The sequence below is a fragment of the Pteropus alecto genome, unplaced genomic scaffold, assembly GCF_000325575.1.
Source record: "Pteropus alecto unplaced genomic scaffold, ASM32557v1 scaffold13, whole genome shotgun sequence".
Taxonomy (NCBI): domain Eukaryota; kingdom Metazoa; phylum Chordata; class Mammalia; order Chiroptera; family Pteropodidae; genus Pteropus; species Pteropus alecto.
The window spans coordinates 264858-281203 of NW_006434373.1; the positions used below are offsets into that span (position 1 = coordinate 264858).

At 51.0% G+C, this 16346-nt stretch overlaps 1 pseudogene; it reads right to left on the reverse strand.

Annotated features, from left to right (window-relative positions):
• Positions 1-223: 223 nt before the first annotated feature.
• LOC102896603 lies at positions 224-12613 on the reverse strand (annotated as a pseudogene).
• Between the last annotated feature and the right edge of the window lie 3733 nt (positions 12614-16346).

Below are 16346 nucleotides of genomic sequence, written 5' to 3' on the forward strand. Positions count from 1 at the left end.
CCACTAAGAATTAACAAGTATATTAATACCTTGGCTTATTTGCTTGCACATTTTTTAAAAGAAAATTTTCTTTATTTGCTTTGTAAAACTGATACGTGGTCGTTTTAAATAACTTAAACAACGTGGAATTGCATAACTAAGAGGAAAGATTTGAATTACCCAAGACCCGCCTCTCAGAAACAGTGAGGAGTACGCAGAAGCACATGATTTTTGAAGTTTAGATTCAGAATAAAGCCTGGACCTGAGGACATACAGACAGGCACGCTCGTGAAAATGGGGTTTTTGGTGGATACCATTTTTTTTGGATGGCCAGCTCTGAATGTTTATAGCATTATAGCCCTTTGCTTAACTGGCGCTGTTATTGCTGCCTTTCCTCCAAATTTATATGTATTGGGGGAGAGAGTTTCTGTGAGGAAGTTTAATTCCATCTTTACTTAGAAGATCTACTTCTCTTGTGATTTTGACTTACACAGCTAGACATGTCAGCCTTTATGACGCGAAAGACATCAGGATCACACTCCCAAACGTGGCTTAAAATAGGCAATCTTTTCATAAGCAGATCCTTATTTTTCTCATCGTTTCTTAATGGACGTGGTAATAAATTCGGTCACACTGGACCCAGCTTGGCAGCTTTATTTTCTGCCCTGAGGGCTGGACGATCCTGGGTCCACGCTCTTGGTCTCTTGGTCTTGGCCCCCCACACTCCATAACTCAGCTGCCCAATAAACCTATGAGATGAGCCAGTGCCCCCAAACCAAACCTTGGCTGCTGGAGGTCGCTAGGTCAGGGGCAAGGGGGTCTGTGGTGTACCTCTCTAAGGGCCTGGCCTGAACACTTGCAGAGGTGGGGGAAGGGGTGTCACCTCTCTGTCCTGCTGCCCTGCTCACCTACAATCTCAGTTTTTTTCAGAGCTAAGTCGTCCCTATCCAGCCCTCTTGCTCAGGCCCGTTCAGATGACATGGACAGGCACCCGTGCACTAGCAGCCCATTCAGAGCCCACCGAGGCATGCTGGTCCCTGCCAAGGGATGGGGGGCTCCACCTCATCTACAAGGCAGCCTTTGCTGGAAGTAGAAACCCCAATGACCGCCCCACAGGGAAACAAGCACAGGGCTGAGATGTTCTGGAAACAGACAGGGCTGGTTGTTGGGGATCCATCACTTTGTGACCCCTGGCTTTGGGGTCCCAGGGAGCGGCTTGGCTCAGCTGGTCTTTAAGGTCTCTCATGTTCAAGGGTCCCTTCTGGCTCAGGTGCTCCAGAGCAGAGGACAGAGACATGGCAGTGGGCTGGGAAAACTGGGGCAGCTAGCGGGAAGGCACACCTGACTCTGCACTGGAATCGATTTCGTACGCAGAGTCCTGAAGCTAGAGAGGCAAGGCCTCGGCTCCCCAAGATTCGAGGAAGTGGGGTATAGCAGAAGTTGGAGCGGAGGCCCTGTAGCATGCATTCGGGGTGAAGAGGTGCTGCCTGGGGCCCAGGCTTCGCACTCCAGGCACCTGTGGCCCCATGGGCGGGGACGCCTCTCTCTCACCCCCCTACCTTCCTCTTGGCCTCCAGGACCAGGACCAGCTGGGTATGCTGCATTCCATACTCCACAAGAAAGAAGGTGAAGGAGAGCGTGTAGCAGCCCTGGAGAAGGTAATTTGCATATGGATGCAGGCCAGGGGGAGCAGGGGGAGCTGGGGTGATGGGAAGTAAAATAGAGGGAGGCTAGGTTGCCTGCCTGACCTCCCCCCAGCTTCCTCAGTACCCCTCGAGACCCGCCCCTCTGTCCAACAACCCAGGGTCTCCACTTCTGTCACCTGGAGTTGGCCAGATCAGGAAGGGATGAAGGACAAAGATAAGTAGCCCTGAAAAATGCCACACAAACCTTTTTCAGGGGCGCCGATGACCCGGATTTGAATCACTGACCCACTCGGTGAGTGATGATACCATCTTTTAAAAAGACAATAAAGACTAAACAGAAGATGCTCTCCCTCTCAACGGATCCTCCTTCCTTCCTTTCATGCATCTCATTCCATGAAATGTAAATTGAGGACAGGAGGTGAAATCAGGGAGAGAGGGCCTGATGGCAGAGCCTCCCAGGTCACAGGTACCTGACCCTTCAGATCGTAAGAACGCCCAGAAGCAAAGTCAGATTCCCCATGGGCCTGGAATGGGCCCTGGGAGATAGCTCACGAGGTCGGCCGCAGATCACCTTGGGGCCCTGTCCCGACAAGACATAACTCTAAGAGCCCGGAGGCAGTTTGGGCATTGTTCCCTGAGGCCCAGGAGGCTGAGCTTTGCAGGGAGTGGAGTGGAGTGAAGCTGGGTGCAGGAGGTCCCCATGCCACGTGTCAGAGGTGCCCTGATTGGGAGCTGGGAGCACCACACAGAGGAGATCGAGGTGCAAGGAGATGCTGCTTGCAGGGGATTGGACAGAAGCAGAGGGCTGCGCAAAGGAAGACTTGACAGGGACTTTGGAGTTTTCTTTTTCAGCTGGCTTAGTCTTGGCAAATTGCCACGAGCCAAGTGGGTGAATATGTGAAATTCCATATGGTTCAGCCTAAGACAGAATGTGTGGGCCCAGCTTTCTCCATTAAGACACATTTCACCAGGCCCCACCCAGCACTCACACTCACTCTCCCACATGTGAACATGTGCACACACACATGTAACGTGCACATGCATTCACAATACACACATGCATACACCTGCATGCACACCACACATGCACACGTGCACATATCACGCGTGAGCACACAATCATACACATACACAGCATGTGTGCACACACAAGTGTGCAGGAGGGTGACAAGCAGCATCTCAGAGAGAGGAATATCTGGGCCCAGAGTTCAGAGGACACAAGTGAAAGCCTCAAACATCCACTGTGCTGGTGAGACGTGCCAGTCACCTCAGTTCTCCCCCACTGTGACCTCTGTCCAGATGAGAATGGAGGCTTAAAGATAACCGGAACCAGCACGCTGAGATCCAGCCCCAGAAACTGGTTTTCCCGGCTGGGGGTGTGGAGCTGCGGCCACACTGACCAATGAACAGATCACAGAAAAGGCCGTTCTGCCAAGTGCTCATCGCATCCTGGAGTCTGGGCTGAGGCTCATGGCCCTGGACAAGATGTCAAGCCAGGGCCCGGCGTCCAAACCCCCAGACAGGAGGCCCCAGTCCCCGTGCCTGACCACCAAATGCTGCCAACTAGAAAGGCACCCAGGAAGCTTCTAGAGAAACAGCTGGTTTGTCCCTTGGTTGGTGTGGGAGGAAGAGGCCACTGATCCCCAGCTCCCAGCATCCTCACCGCAGAGCAGCATTGGCCTGAGTCCTCTCTCCAGTCCTCTGCACCCTGTGCTCGGCCACGGGCCGGGAGGGTGACTGGCCCCAAGTCATCATCCTCCATTCATTTGTCCATTATCCATCCCTTGCCCCTGGGAGCAGCTGGCCACATGCCAAGTCACGTGCTTTCTCTGCTCTCCCATATCGTTCTGGGGATGCCCGCGGGTCCCCTGGGAATCTAGACGAGCCTGTTTTGCAGGCACATTGCTTGTGGCTCATGCCTCCTGCTCAAATGCTGAGCTCCTGAGCAGTGGGCAGAGGTGGCCCTGGAAGCTGCAGATCCTCGAGTGAGGGAACGTGCAGGAAAAGTCCTGCGCTTTTATTCTGGGAGCTCCCTGGTCTGCCAAGGCCCCTCTGCCCTCTTGGGTGCCCCCATGGAACAGGAGCTACTGGAGTTGGAGGCTTGTGACCTCAGCGCTGCTCAATCCACCTCTCCTTCCTGCCAGAGAAACGCACCAGCCCCAAGGGTGATGAGGGGAGGCGGTGGGTCTCCGAACTGAGAAAGAGTCAATGACCCTGAGGAATCTGTACACCCATAGAGAAGCCAGAACCATCTATTCACCCCCAGCGACACTACGCCACAATCGCTTGTTTGCCTCAAATCCGGAGGGAAACCAGAGCCTCCACCCTGAGAATGCTTGGTGGCCTCCGGAGCTGCTGTGCCCTGTCTTGCACAGAGGCTAGGCCAGGGTGGAATGGACTTGGCAGTGGGTGAGAGCAGAATGGGACAACGCATCCTGCACAGGCTGCGACAGCCGGCAATGAGATGGCCATTTACACTTAGGGAGGGGCGAAGCCCGGTTATCCAGGCTGCCTGTGAGTTGTCTTTCTCCTGAACTGCCCCCTCCTCGGGGTACTCCACCAGGAGAACTGATGCATTTTCTGTCACAAACAGGCTTGGTCAGTGGTCCCCGGTGGTGACTCCCTGTTGCCCCAGGCCTGACCCGGTTTCCTTCTTGGTCCCTGCTGGGCAATGAGAGAGGCTGACAGACCTCTCCCTGGGCAGGAACAGGACAGGCAGCAGGCAGCCCTTGGTCACTTCCCGATCCGAGGCCTCTGATGGAGCAACACCAGCTACACCTTGGTGCGTGTCCCTTCCTCATCCCCAAACACCCCACGGCAATACCTCCAGCTTATTCTTTCCTATATTATTATTCTCCTCCAAATCCAATGTGCATTCTCATTGTAGATAATTGAGAAGTAATAGCAAATATTTAACTTGTCATCTCATTACCTTTAGATTATCACTGTTAGAGTTTTCACATACCTCGGAAATTTTCTCTCTAGATATATATGGATAGTGCTATTCATGAAGATAGATAAATACAGCTTTTTTACAAAATTGGTATCATAAGGGACCATGTTTTTTTTTCTTTTTACAAGTTTTTATTATGTCACAAGCATTTCCCCAACACCATCCATAAAAGTTTATTGAACTCCAATCCTATGCCAGACACTGTTCTAAGTTCTGGGGACACAGCAGTGATCGAAACAAACACCTAGACTCTTGGAGCTTCCATTCTAGTGGGGAAGACAGATAATAGACATCCATTGAATCTTAATTTATCTACCCATAGTTCCTTAAAAATTAACTACATCACTTTGAAAAGTGACATTCATCAACAGCACCCCGCAGGGCACAGTGCACCATTCTTCTTAAACAGGCACATCGGGGTCATGTGAAAACGCTGCACAGTGGGCCCAGCCGAGGACAGAGCCTCGAAGGAAGAACAAGATACGAGCAGCTCTGACAACTGCGCCAACATGGCAAACAGGGAGCAGGAGTGTTTGTTCCGTGCCAGGCACAGTAAACTATCCTGAGCAGTTTTGCGTTTTTTTAAGTCATTGATTCTACAACAATGCACAAGTCGGGTTCTGTTATTATACCTATTTTGTAGCCCAGGAAGTGGGGTGGGGGGGCGGGGGGCGGAGCACAGCAGGTAGGTGGAGCGTGGAGGGAGGGGCATGAGGGACTCCAGGGAACACCAGTCACCGGGGCACCTGCACTGGCCTCTGCCCTCAAAAGTCGCCGTCCCCAGAGCGCCAACCTACACATGCTGTTGTTGCTACTGTTGCTTATTTCTAGTCTTTTCCTGCTGCCTCCCAGGAAAGCGTCATTAAAGGGATGCGTCTCCTGCAGCAAGCCAACCCCTTTTTAGAAACCTCGTCTGGAACGAGCGGCAGCGCTTGTCCCGCTGCGCCCCCTGGTGGTGGCTCCGACGCAGTACTCTCCCCCGCACTCCCCGCCCCCCGCCCCCGGCCAACCTCTGTTTTTCAGTCTGACCGTCGCCGCCATCTGAGATCTTTAACCGAGAGGAGGCAGCAGCGTGATGCTTCACCACTCCTGGAGAACTTTAACTCTCATCTAATTATTTATCGAAGGAGAGGCTGGAATGTAAATTCGTTGTTAGCTGTCATTGATGGGCAGGGCAGGACTCGACCCAGGCCCTGTGTGCACTGGGTGCCCAGGCCCAGGCAGCGGGCAGTTCAGGGCTCAGAACTAACACATGCGGCTTAGAGGTCAGGTATCCAGGCCGCTGGCTCTCTTTGCCTCATCACCTTATGACCCATGACCTCATGAGCTCTGTAGAACAGACAGACAAAGTTCCCTGGCGCCTCTTATCTAGAGTGTCTTGGGTGCCTCCTGAGGCTGGATGATGCTGGCTTGTGTGGAAACCCACCCCACAAATGGAGCTTTTCCACCATGACCTGAGACATTTCACTCCACAAAACAAAAAGCAAACGCAAAACTCCCTCAAACTGTTGATATCCCAAGGACACCTGTGTGTCCTGGTGTCACCAATGCCTCTGCCCCCAGTAACACTGGGGCACTGAGGGTCTCCCTTGGAAGACAGGAGCCAAGTAAGGATGGCCTGGCCCATGCACGAAGTTCTGGGGGCTGCTGAGGCCTTGAGAGAGGCTCCCCAGGCTTGATGGGCCTCCAAGGGCAACTTGAACTGAAGATGTCTGGGACTAGCTCAGGCCTGGGCAGTAAGGAAGACCCTCTGTGTCTTACCGTCTCTCCTCCTGCCCTGATGCAGCCTGCCTGAGAATTCCACCTATGTGCCTTGGAAAAAAGAGCAAAGGAGGAGGGGCATCCTGGGAGCAGGAGCAGAGAGAGAGAGACCCCTGTGTAGGGAGGTGGGAGGGGCGAGAGCAGAGGGAGACCCTGTGCTGGGTCAGGGAGATCCTCCAGGTGCTGACTTCCACAGCATTTAAAAGTCAACAAGACAGGGTATATGGGCCGGGCTGAGAGGACCCTAATTAGGACTGGCTAGACTACGCTGGGGTCTTCCCTCTATCTGCATTGACCTGCAACAGGTTTTCAGGGAAGTGTGATGTACAGGTGGCAGGACGTTTGCCACATGTCAACTCCTTTTGGGTCACAATGAGCTCAGCCAGGTCCAGGTCCTGCCAAGGCGTGCTGCTTTAAGGGCAAAGTTATTTCTGGTCCTGACGAATGTGACAGTGTAGATCAGGGTCCTCTGTGGGGGGCAGAGGGCATGATACGCTGTAGAGGAGCAGGGCTTAGGTGGATTTCATTCTGACAAGACTTTGAGACTTAGGCAGGGCGTAGATGATCTCATTCTACAGATGAGAACACTGAGGTGCACAGAGGCAAGCAGCACAGATACTGAGGGAAACTTGGTCACAGTCCTTATTCTGCACCCAGGGGGCCGGGAGCCCTGGCCAGTGTCACAGGACCTTCCACCACACTGGGCCAGACATCCTTACTGGCCTCTAGTCCGCCATCCCGGTCAGTGGGGACCTGACATAGGTTCCTTCATGCCTCAGTCCCCACATGCAGTCTCTCGAAAACACCTGATGCCCACCTTTCTCCATCATCCCTGCTGCTTCTGCCCCCACAGCCACCTACAACCCACAGACCTCTGGGAAATTAGCCTTTTCATTCCCCAGGCTGCATGCACTGTACGTGAGTGAAACCCAGGGCCCGAATGCTGAATGAAGCCCCCGCTCGCCTTCCTGGTTCATCTCAGGACATGCCAGGCACGCTCTGCCTCTTCTCACAGGAGCCATTCTGTCCTGAGGGATGCTAGCTGCCTCTGTCCCTCACATGCCATCTACAGGAAACCTCCATCTAAGGTGGTCTCCTGATCCCTGTCAGGTCATCATCTTATTTACTTTGAAGCAACTTCCCTGCTGTCCATCTGTCAGGAGACAGGTTTTTGACTCTAGGAGACAGCTTGAAGCAACTTCCCTGCCGTCCATCTGTCAGGAGACAGGTTTTTGACTCTAGGAGACAGCCCTATAGTCCTCTCTCGCAGCACCTGTGTTGGGGGGGACCTTCCATGGTGATCTGTGGGAAGGAGGGAGAGAGGGAGGGGTGTGTGATCTTGTCTTGACGTCGTGCCCCAAACCAAAGTTTGCACATTAACTTCCGGCGACTTTGCGAAGGGGGTTCTCCAGTCAACACCCCAAGAATCTGGGCAGGCTGAGAGCAGTAATCTTCATGGGAAGATCCCCCACTCTGCAAATATCTATCCATCCTGGGGGATTACCCAGGAAGGAGCAGGCTTCTTCCAACCACACATAATGCCCAGGGGAGGAGCGGTTTGAAATGTCCCCAGACCAGGCTGCAAACCCCAGCGGTAAGTCGGAATGCATTGCTTGTGCCCTTCAGGACTCCTGGTTCCCCTGCTTGACTTGGAGCTGCCTCCCTTGTTTGCGCCTCTGAGAACTGACCCAGGGAAATTTGCATGATGTCCAGTGCTGTTTACTTTCCAAGGCAGTACTGGGATTGCCAATCCCAAGAAATAGGTCCAGGGGCCTGAAGTCTCAGAGAGGCGGAGGAAGGAGAATAAGGTCAGAAGGAGACTGCTCTGCCCACACATGGGGCTGTGACATTCCATCGGGTTCTGTGATCCAGCTCTGGGCTGAGGGACACAGCGTCTCGGCAGCGGGACCTGCCTCTCGGCGCCCAGATTCCTCTCTTACAGTCCAGGCTTCAGTCTGTGTTTGGCATGGTTTTTCTAAATAAATAATTGAGAAATAAATGTGATTCCCCTGGTTTTTTAGATGCCCACATGTCTGTTTCGGCAGCTGGTTTTGTTTGTAAAATGCAAACCAACATTCAACTCAGAGACATGTGATTGTGTTGGGGCCACTTAAGCTTTCTGCTGCCAAGTGCCCCCTTCCTCCCCTGTAAATGCTCCAGTCAGAGGTGCCTCAGCCCCACTCCCACCCCGGGCAAGGGTTGGTGAGTGGGCAATTAGGGCCAGTATATGGGGGTGGAAGCGAAGCTACAGACAAGGTGGGTGTCACTTGAGGTGGGGGTTGGAGAATGGATTAGGATGGGGATACAGGACAAGCAGGGTCATCGGCCAACATGTGATTAGGGGATTAGGGCAGATAGCACCCTCACCAGATCCAAAGCCTGCGGACACCAGTCCTGATGCATGAGGAGGCGTGCAGCAGTCACCTCACCTCTGGAGAAGGAAGTGTCCCAGGGGAGAAGGCTCGTGCCCAGCATAGCACTTCGCTCAAGTCTGTTCTCTGCATGAAGGACTGGGCCCCGGCAGGTCTCCAGGGGTCAGAATGGAGCCTCCTCCTCCCCCCACGCAGCCCCCTGTCATTTGTATAGGAATCAAGAGAAGGGAGTTCCAACACCACTTCCTGATTCTTCGACACCAGCCAGTGTCCAGCAATCCCACTCTGACACTAACCGCTCGGAATCAGCGCACACTCCACAGGCCAGGGCCTCAGTCCCACGAAGCTGTGCTTGCTGCACAGACCACTCGCAGTGGGGTCCCCAGGGCACTGGGGCTCTGCTGGCCAACCACAAAACAGAGCTCCCAAGCCCTCTCCAGGTGCATCACCCTCCCAGTACCCCAATCCAGAAGCCCTGTGCAACTCATTGTCCAAAAGATTTTATCTAGGCTTCATTACATAGGCACAAGCGAGTCAGTCATTGTCCATTGGTGACTGACTCAACCCCTACCCTCGAAAAGACCAGAGGTTGGGAATCCCAAAGTTGGTTCCCGGTGCTAGAGGCCTCCAAGACTCACCTCATTAGCACAGACTCAGGTGTACTAGAAAGGGGGTCCTTATGAATAACAGAAGGGGCTCTTCTCAGGAAATTCCAAGGGTTTGGGGAACTCAGTGCCAGGAACTGGGACAATGACCAGATATATTTATGATACCACAACAGCATCCCTCAGTTTACTTGGGTCTTTTTTCTTTCCAGTAAACAAAAGGAAACTTTATTGAAGCCCCAGGGACAAGATGTTTGGGCAGGAGGCCACCCTGCAGGCTGAGGAGGTGGTGGAGGGGCCTTATTGCACCTTCTTCTTGGGGCGTGGTTGCTGGTGTGACCATACTTCTTGTGGCAGTCGACAGCACAGGGATGTGGGGGATGCAGGCAGGTGTAACACTTGCAGCAGATCATCTTGTCGCGGTTCTACTTCTGGGCAGGCTGGCAGAGGGAGGGCTGGATGATGCCGCCCCACAGATGAAGCATCAAGTGCAGGATGGACTCTTTTTGGGTATTATAGTCTGAGAGAGCACGGCCAGCCTCCAGCTGTTTGTCTGCAAAAATCAGACGCTGCTGGCGGGATGCCCTCCTTGTTCTGGATTTTAGCTTTGACATTCTCTACGGTGTCACTGGGCTCGACCTCGAGCTAGTGTGATGGTCTTTCCCGTCAGGATCTTCAGCAAGATCTGTGTCTCTGCATCCGCCGGGGATGCTGCTCGGCTGCCTCGCTGAAGAGAAAGAGCTCTACCCAGGTCTTTAATTTCTCTCAGCAGCGCTTTGTCATTTTCAGTGTACAAGTCTCACATTCCCTTTGTCAAATTTATCCTTAAACATTTTTTTGATGCCGAAAACATCAACCAGCAGATTCTTTCTGGCCTGTCACTGGACCCCTTTCTCAAAGCAGACACTACCGACCCCCCACCCCCACCCCATGCAGATTTTGTGTATTCTTGAAGACAAGTACGGGGGCTTTGCAGGGGGCCTGGGTCCTTTCAACAATGTGATGTTTGTGTGATCCATCCAAAAGTTGGTACTTTAAAACTTGTATGGTATTCTAGCCATGACTCTGTGTTTGGATAGGTTTTTGAGAACTTCATACCAGCCCTTGAGAATGGTAAGAGATGTCCCCAGGTCCCACAGCTGGAAGTTGTAAGAACAGCCTGAGCCCTCCCCCATGGCTGGTTTGGCTCTCTGAAGCTTCCAGCATCCCAAGCAAGGCTTTATATGGGTTCTTGGAAAGGGCAGGATGAGCGTTCTGCACTGACAGTCCAGAATTACGGGGGGAGGGAGAGAGCCAGGAAAGCACAAAATATCCCCCAGCCCTGGGTATCCCATTATCCCTCCCCAAACAGATGGCATGGTGGAGTGCTGATGCTCAAGAGATAGTCTGCTGGGCAAGGAGAGGGACCCAGGATCCCCGCCAAGGTGACAAAACAACTGGCTGGCAGTAAATAAGTGGCCATGTTTCTGAGTTTCTCATACCCCCCTTGTCTGCTAATCTGCTTGATTGTGTCCAGGGACCTGTTCTGTCAGAAAAAAAAACAAAAAACAAAAAAAAAAAACCACGTCCTCTACAGGCTCTTGCTGATGGAAGTCTGAGAATCAGAAAGGAACCCCGAGGGGCTGCAGCCAGTGATGGAGCACAGGATATCTTCTGGCCCAACATGCATGCTGTTGCACAGGCCGAGAAATGCCCGGCCTTTTCAGTAAGTCTTTTTGGAGTCCTGGCCCCTGGCCCCTGCACATCTTCCCTCTCAAGTCAGCTACTTCTCGAATCTATCTAAGCCTACTGGCTCTGGATGCCATCATCCTAGGTAGCTACATAGGCCTATCAGATGCTGAGCTCTTCGCTTCCCGAGGAGCATCTGCTGGACGGACACTTGTTGACTACGGGAGGCAGGAATAAAACCTCCACTGCCAGACCTCCTTTTCCATATGGCAAAAGGTGGCAGTAGCCCCAGCCCCATCGGGCTGGGTTTCTGGGTGTGCTGGAGCCCCTTGAGGCTGTACCACTGACCCACCTGGGAAGGAGCCCACATTTAAGCCCTGGTGGGTGCTCCAGGCTTACCAGCTCCAGCCCTACAAGCAATCTTGCCTCTGCTTGCCCAGAGCCGTGGAGTAAAAGACATCGGCAGTACTAAGTGACAGGGTTTTACATATACCGTCCTCTAAGCACAGAGCTCCGATCCTTGTTTCCAGTGGCTTATCCAGTCAGTTGTTTATCTGCACAAACACATGCACATGTATTTTATTCTGCGGGTTAGAACACAGAGCCATCATTACATATTTTGCTGATCATACCGGTCCCATCTGTGGCCACTGGCAGCGCCTGCAGGCTGCACCCTGTGTCCTTTAACAAGCTCTTAACTTTCTAATTCATTAAATTTGGAAGCATTTCCTGGCTTTCTGTCCCCATAGAATGTTCCAGGCTCATCTTATACTTTCCCTGCTCTATGAAGCGGTAAATCTGCTGCTCCTCCAAAGACCTGGGCTCCATTCAAAAGGGAAAGCTCAAAGAGGAAATCAAAATCATAAGAAAAAATGCCGAAAGGACATTGTAAAGTAAAAATTGATAAGGTAATTGAGACCAAGGGCAACCACCCATGTCCCCGGGGAGCTGCTGGGGGTCCATCAGGCCAGAGGGCCCCATTCGGCTGCTCATTCAGGTAGGAGAGACTGTGAGCGCCCGGGCGCCTCCTGCAGGGCCCACGCTGAGGACTACAGGGGAGGTTTCAGGCACTGAAGCTGGAAGAGGTGAGCAAACTTCTTAATCATAGACACCAGTGGGTCCAGCACGTGGGCGCTCTGTGAGGCGCAGGCTGGAGGGAATGGGATGGACTCTGGCTGTGGTTCTGCATTTGGTCTCCATGGTAATAGCTCAGCTGGCCCTGGACTAGCTGGAACTTCCTTCAGTCTTCCTTTCCTTTCTTCCTTAACCCCTCCCCTTGCTTTTTCAGTGCCTCCTTGGACTAACAAGCAACCCCCTCCCCATCTCACACACTCCACGTCCTTTTTTAGTCATAACTGAAACCAGGAGATGCTGACTTGTGAAAAGCTGCTGTGCCTCTGAGGCTGTGGTTCCTGCTCTGCCCCCAAGGTGGTTTTGGGAGATATGGACAAGCCCTAGCAAGCACATCCCAGGGTGTCTGAGCCTGCCTAACCTCCTTTGCTGGCCCCCATCCTTACTGTGTGCCTCAGAGCCATGACCAGAAGATACTGACCAGTTCTTGCTCACGGTGGCATCTGTGTAGCCTGTCAGCACACTCGAGACTGTGTGACAGGCAGGCATTTGGGCCATGATGTGGACTGGATGCCAACTGTGGCCTTGAGATACATGGGTACTCCCTGTGCTCACTGTGCCACTGCACAGGAGTTCCCAGGGGGTCCTGAAGCCCAGGACCAGTGATTCCATGTGTGCACCTGGGTGACTTCCTGCTTAGAAGCCAGGCGCGTTCACCGGGGCTGGTCCCTGACTGACCTGCATTTATTTGGTTCTTAAGTTGTGTGTCTGTTTCGTCTAATTCTGAGCTTTTGAAAAGACCTTTGAACTTGATGAAAACCTAATATATGCGAACAGCTTTTCTGCTCAGTGCTAAGAATCCAAATTCGATGGAATCCTGCATTCTTTCATCAGATCAGCACTACACAACACTCCTGGATTTTAAGACAATAGTCAATTTGCACGTGTTTTATAAGGCACAAGGCTTTTCTGACTGTGATCACAATCTATGACGTTGTTGGTTTTTAGCCGACATTTGGCACAGAGCCTGGCAAGGGGGAGGCACCATGGCTGCCGGGGATCAGTGAGCTCGAAACGGAGAGAAGGAAGAAGGTATAAAAATGAACACATAGTCCCAGCTTCCAGCAGCTTGCAGCCTAACCAGGAACTCTGGAGGGCATGGATACAGTTTACCCCAAAACAGTGGTTACCATGGGGAATGAGAATGCTGGAGGCCAAGTTGCCAACAGCCACCAGTTTAGCTGTTGAGAGACAGATGTCAGAGACCCATTCTACTGACTCTGTTCTTCATTAAAGAGGAGGAAGCTTGATTTTCTGAGAGATATTTAAGTGGACAATTTGAAATCCAACAAAAGCAAGGGCCGGTGGAATCGGGAAGGCTGCGCAGGCCCGAAGGCCAGCCACCCCAAGGCGCTGTTTGTCCTGGCCTCAGCCAGGGCAGTATTTCACAGCAGGGGGGCAGCGGCCAAGCTTTTATTGGTTAAACAGAACGTGGGGGCCAAGTTTGCTAGGAGAAAACAATGGCTCAGGGCCTAAGAAGGCTTTTCAGAGCTGTTTTCCACTTTTCCTTCAAGCAGCTGAAGGTCCTCAGGGCTAAGGCATTGCGGGAAGCCTGACGCCACTGGGACCGACCCCACCGACCCGGGAGGTAGGAGGCAAGACCCCAGGGAGGCAGGAGAACAGTCCCTCTCTCCAAAGCCAGGATCTCAGGCTTGGCTGAGAGGAGGGTTTTAAGATCAATTGTGCTGTTAGCACTAAAGAAGAGAGTTTGGCTGGAGGAGGGAAGAATGTGCTCTCTCCTTTGAGTTGGTAGGAAGGAAGAGCTGAAAGCTGGGCTTGCCTCAAAGATGCTTCCCTGTGGCCTGATCAGCTCCCCAAAGGGCCGTACCATGTCCTCACCCTGGTGGCAAGAAAGGCTCCATTTTAAGATGTGAGCTCTGTTCCTATTACATTTCCTCCCAGCTGGTTTCTAGACACCTCTAGGCAGGGCACCTAGCAAGTGGCACTACGTCATCAATTAGTTAGTTCTGAGTTAGTTCACCTGTGACTCTGTCAGGACCCAGGAGCCTGGCCAGTCATCCTAGGCTGGAGCACTGTGCAGAGCAGGGGAAGCCCATTGCTGGGCTCTCATGGAAAGCTGGGCCCAGGTGATGTGAAGGAAAGTAGGATCCAGACACGGCACCACAGCCAGAGGGACCAGGTTGGCGAAGCCTATAGGGAGGATGCACTGGGTATGCGGGGGCCACCCAGGGAGCAGAGAGAGATTAGGTTGAAAGGTCAGGGTAACACCAGGCTACCCAGGGCCTTGAATGACAGATAAGAAAGAAGAATTCTGCCCAAGCTGGGAGCCGGGAGGAGTTTTAAAGGAGAATGGTGCCATGGAGAAAGCAGAAGGCAGAACTTGCTGCACTTCGAGGACACCCTGCACTGGACAGCTCCAAGAGGGATGCTGGCCTTCCTGGACTGACCACTGGAGAACTGGAGAATAGCCAAGAGAAACTGACCCTGGGCCATCTGGTCACCATGATATCACCATTACAATAGACAGATGGATGGGACAGAACAGAGATTCCCAAAATAGACCACTCAGATAGAGTCAATTGATTCTGGACAAAGGTGCCAAGACCATTCAATAGGAAAGAATTATCTTTCAACAAGGATCATTTGGACATTCATGTGCAACAAAACGAAACAAAATCCTCAAAACTTTTACCTCATACCACATACAAAAATTAACTTGAAACAAATCATAAATCTAAATAAAACTTCTATAAGAAATAGAAGATAAAATCCCAGTAACTATTAATTTGGGAAATATTTCTTAAATATGACGCAAAAGTTCAAACTACATGAAAACGTCAATAAATTAAATCTCATCAATCTTAAACTTCTACCCTTCAAAGGACACCAAAGAAAGTGAAAATGCAAACCACAGCGTGGAAGAAAATATTTTCAAAACATATTTCCAACAAAGGATTTTCTCTAGAATATATAAAGTAGTCTTACAACTCAATAATAAGAGACAGACAATTCAATTTAAAAACAGGCAAAAGATTTGAAAGGACATGTCACCAAAGAAGATATATGGATGGCAAAGAAGCACACAAAAAGATTCTGAACATCGCTAGTCATCAGGGAAACACAAATTAAAACCACAAGAAGATACCACTACAAACCCACTAGAATGGCTAAAATTTGAAAGACTGACCAGCCAAGTGTTGGGAAGGATGTGGAGCAAATGGAACTCAAATGGAGTGCTGGCAGGACTGTAAAATAATAAAACCACCTTGGAAAATAGTTAGACAGTTTCTTAAAATATTAAACATGTGACCATATGACCCAGACATTCCATTTTTAGGTATGTCCACACAAAGACTGGTACATGAATGTTCATAATGGCTTTACTTTTAATAGCTAAAATCTGGAAGCAACCCAAATGTTCACCAACATGTGAGTGGGTAAACCAATTAATATAGCCACACAACGGAATGCTACTCAGCATTAAAAAGAAATGTGAATCTGAAAATAATTACACAATGTGAACAAGGTCAGGCAATAAAAGCGCTCATACTGCATTATTCCATTTATAAAGAATTCCGGAACATGAAAATTAATCTATAGTGACAGGTGAGTGTTGCCTGGGCAGAAGCAAGGTGGGAGCAGGCGGAAGCTTTGGGAGTGACAGATGTGTTCATAATCATCTTGATTTTGGTAACAACTTTTTGGGTGTATCTCTTATGTCAAAACTTATCAAACTGTACATCTTAAATATGTGCATTTTATTGCATGTCAAATATACCTCAATAAAGCTGAAAACGGACACAAAAACCCCTTCACAACAAATGACATTCAATTGTAATGAGAAGGATTTAGGTCAGTAGAATGAAAAATTCTTTAACAGAGGAGATGGGTCCCTGGAGGAAAATCTCACAATTTTAGCACTGCGTGGGTGTGATTAAATTTTAGGACAAGGAGTGGACACAAATTATGCTAGTGGCCCATGTAGTCACTTCGACGTTACTTCTGGGAAGTGACATAGAAATAATAGAACAGTTAGAACTTCTGATTTTGGAATGTTCTGCACTTTATAGTGCGGGCGGAGGGACTCCCAACAACAGGAGGGCACATCTCTCCCAAGTAGATGTTTCTCTTTGTCCCCATGGCCCCTCCCTTAATCATTCCTCATCTTCTCTTGCGTCGACAATTCCAAAGTCTGCACACTGGAGAAAGGAGGCACATTGTCACATCCGCACAATGGAATTCAGCCCAGTAAAGACAGAGTAACTACAAA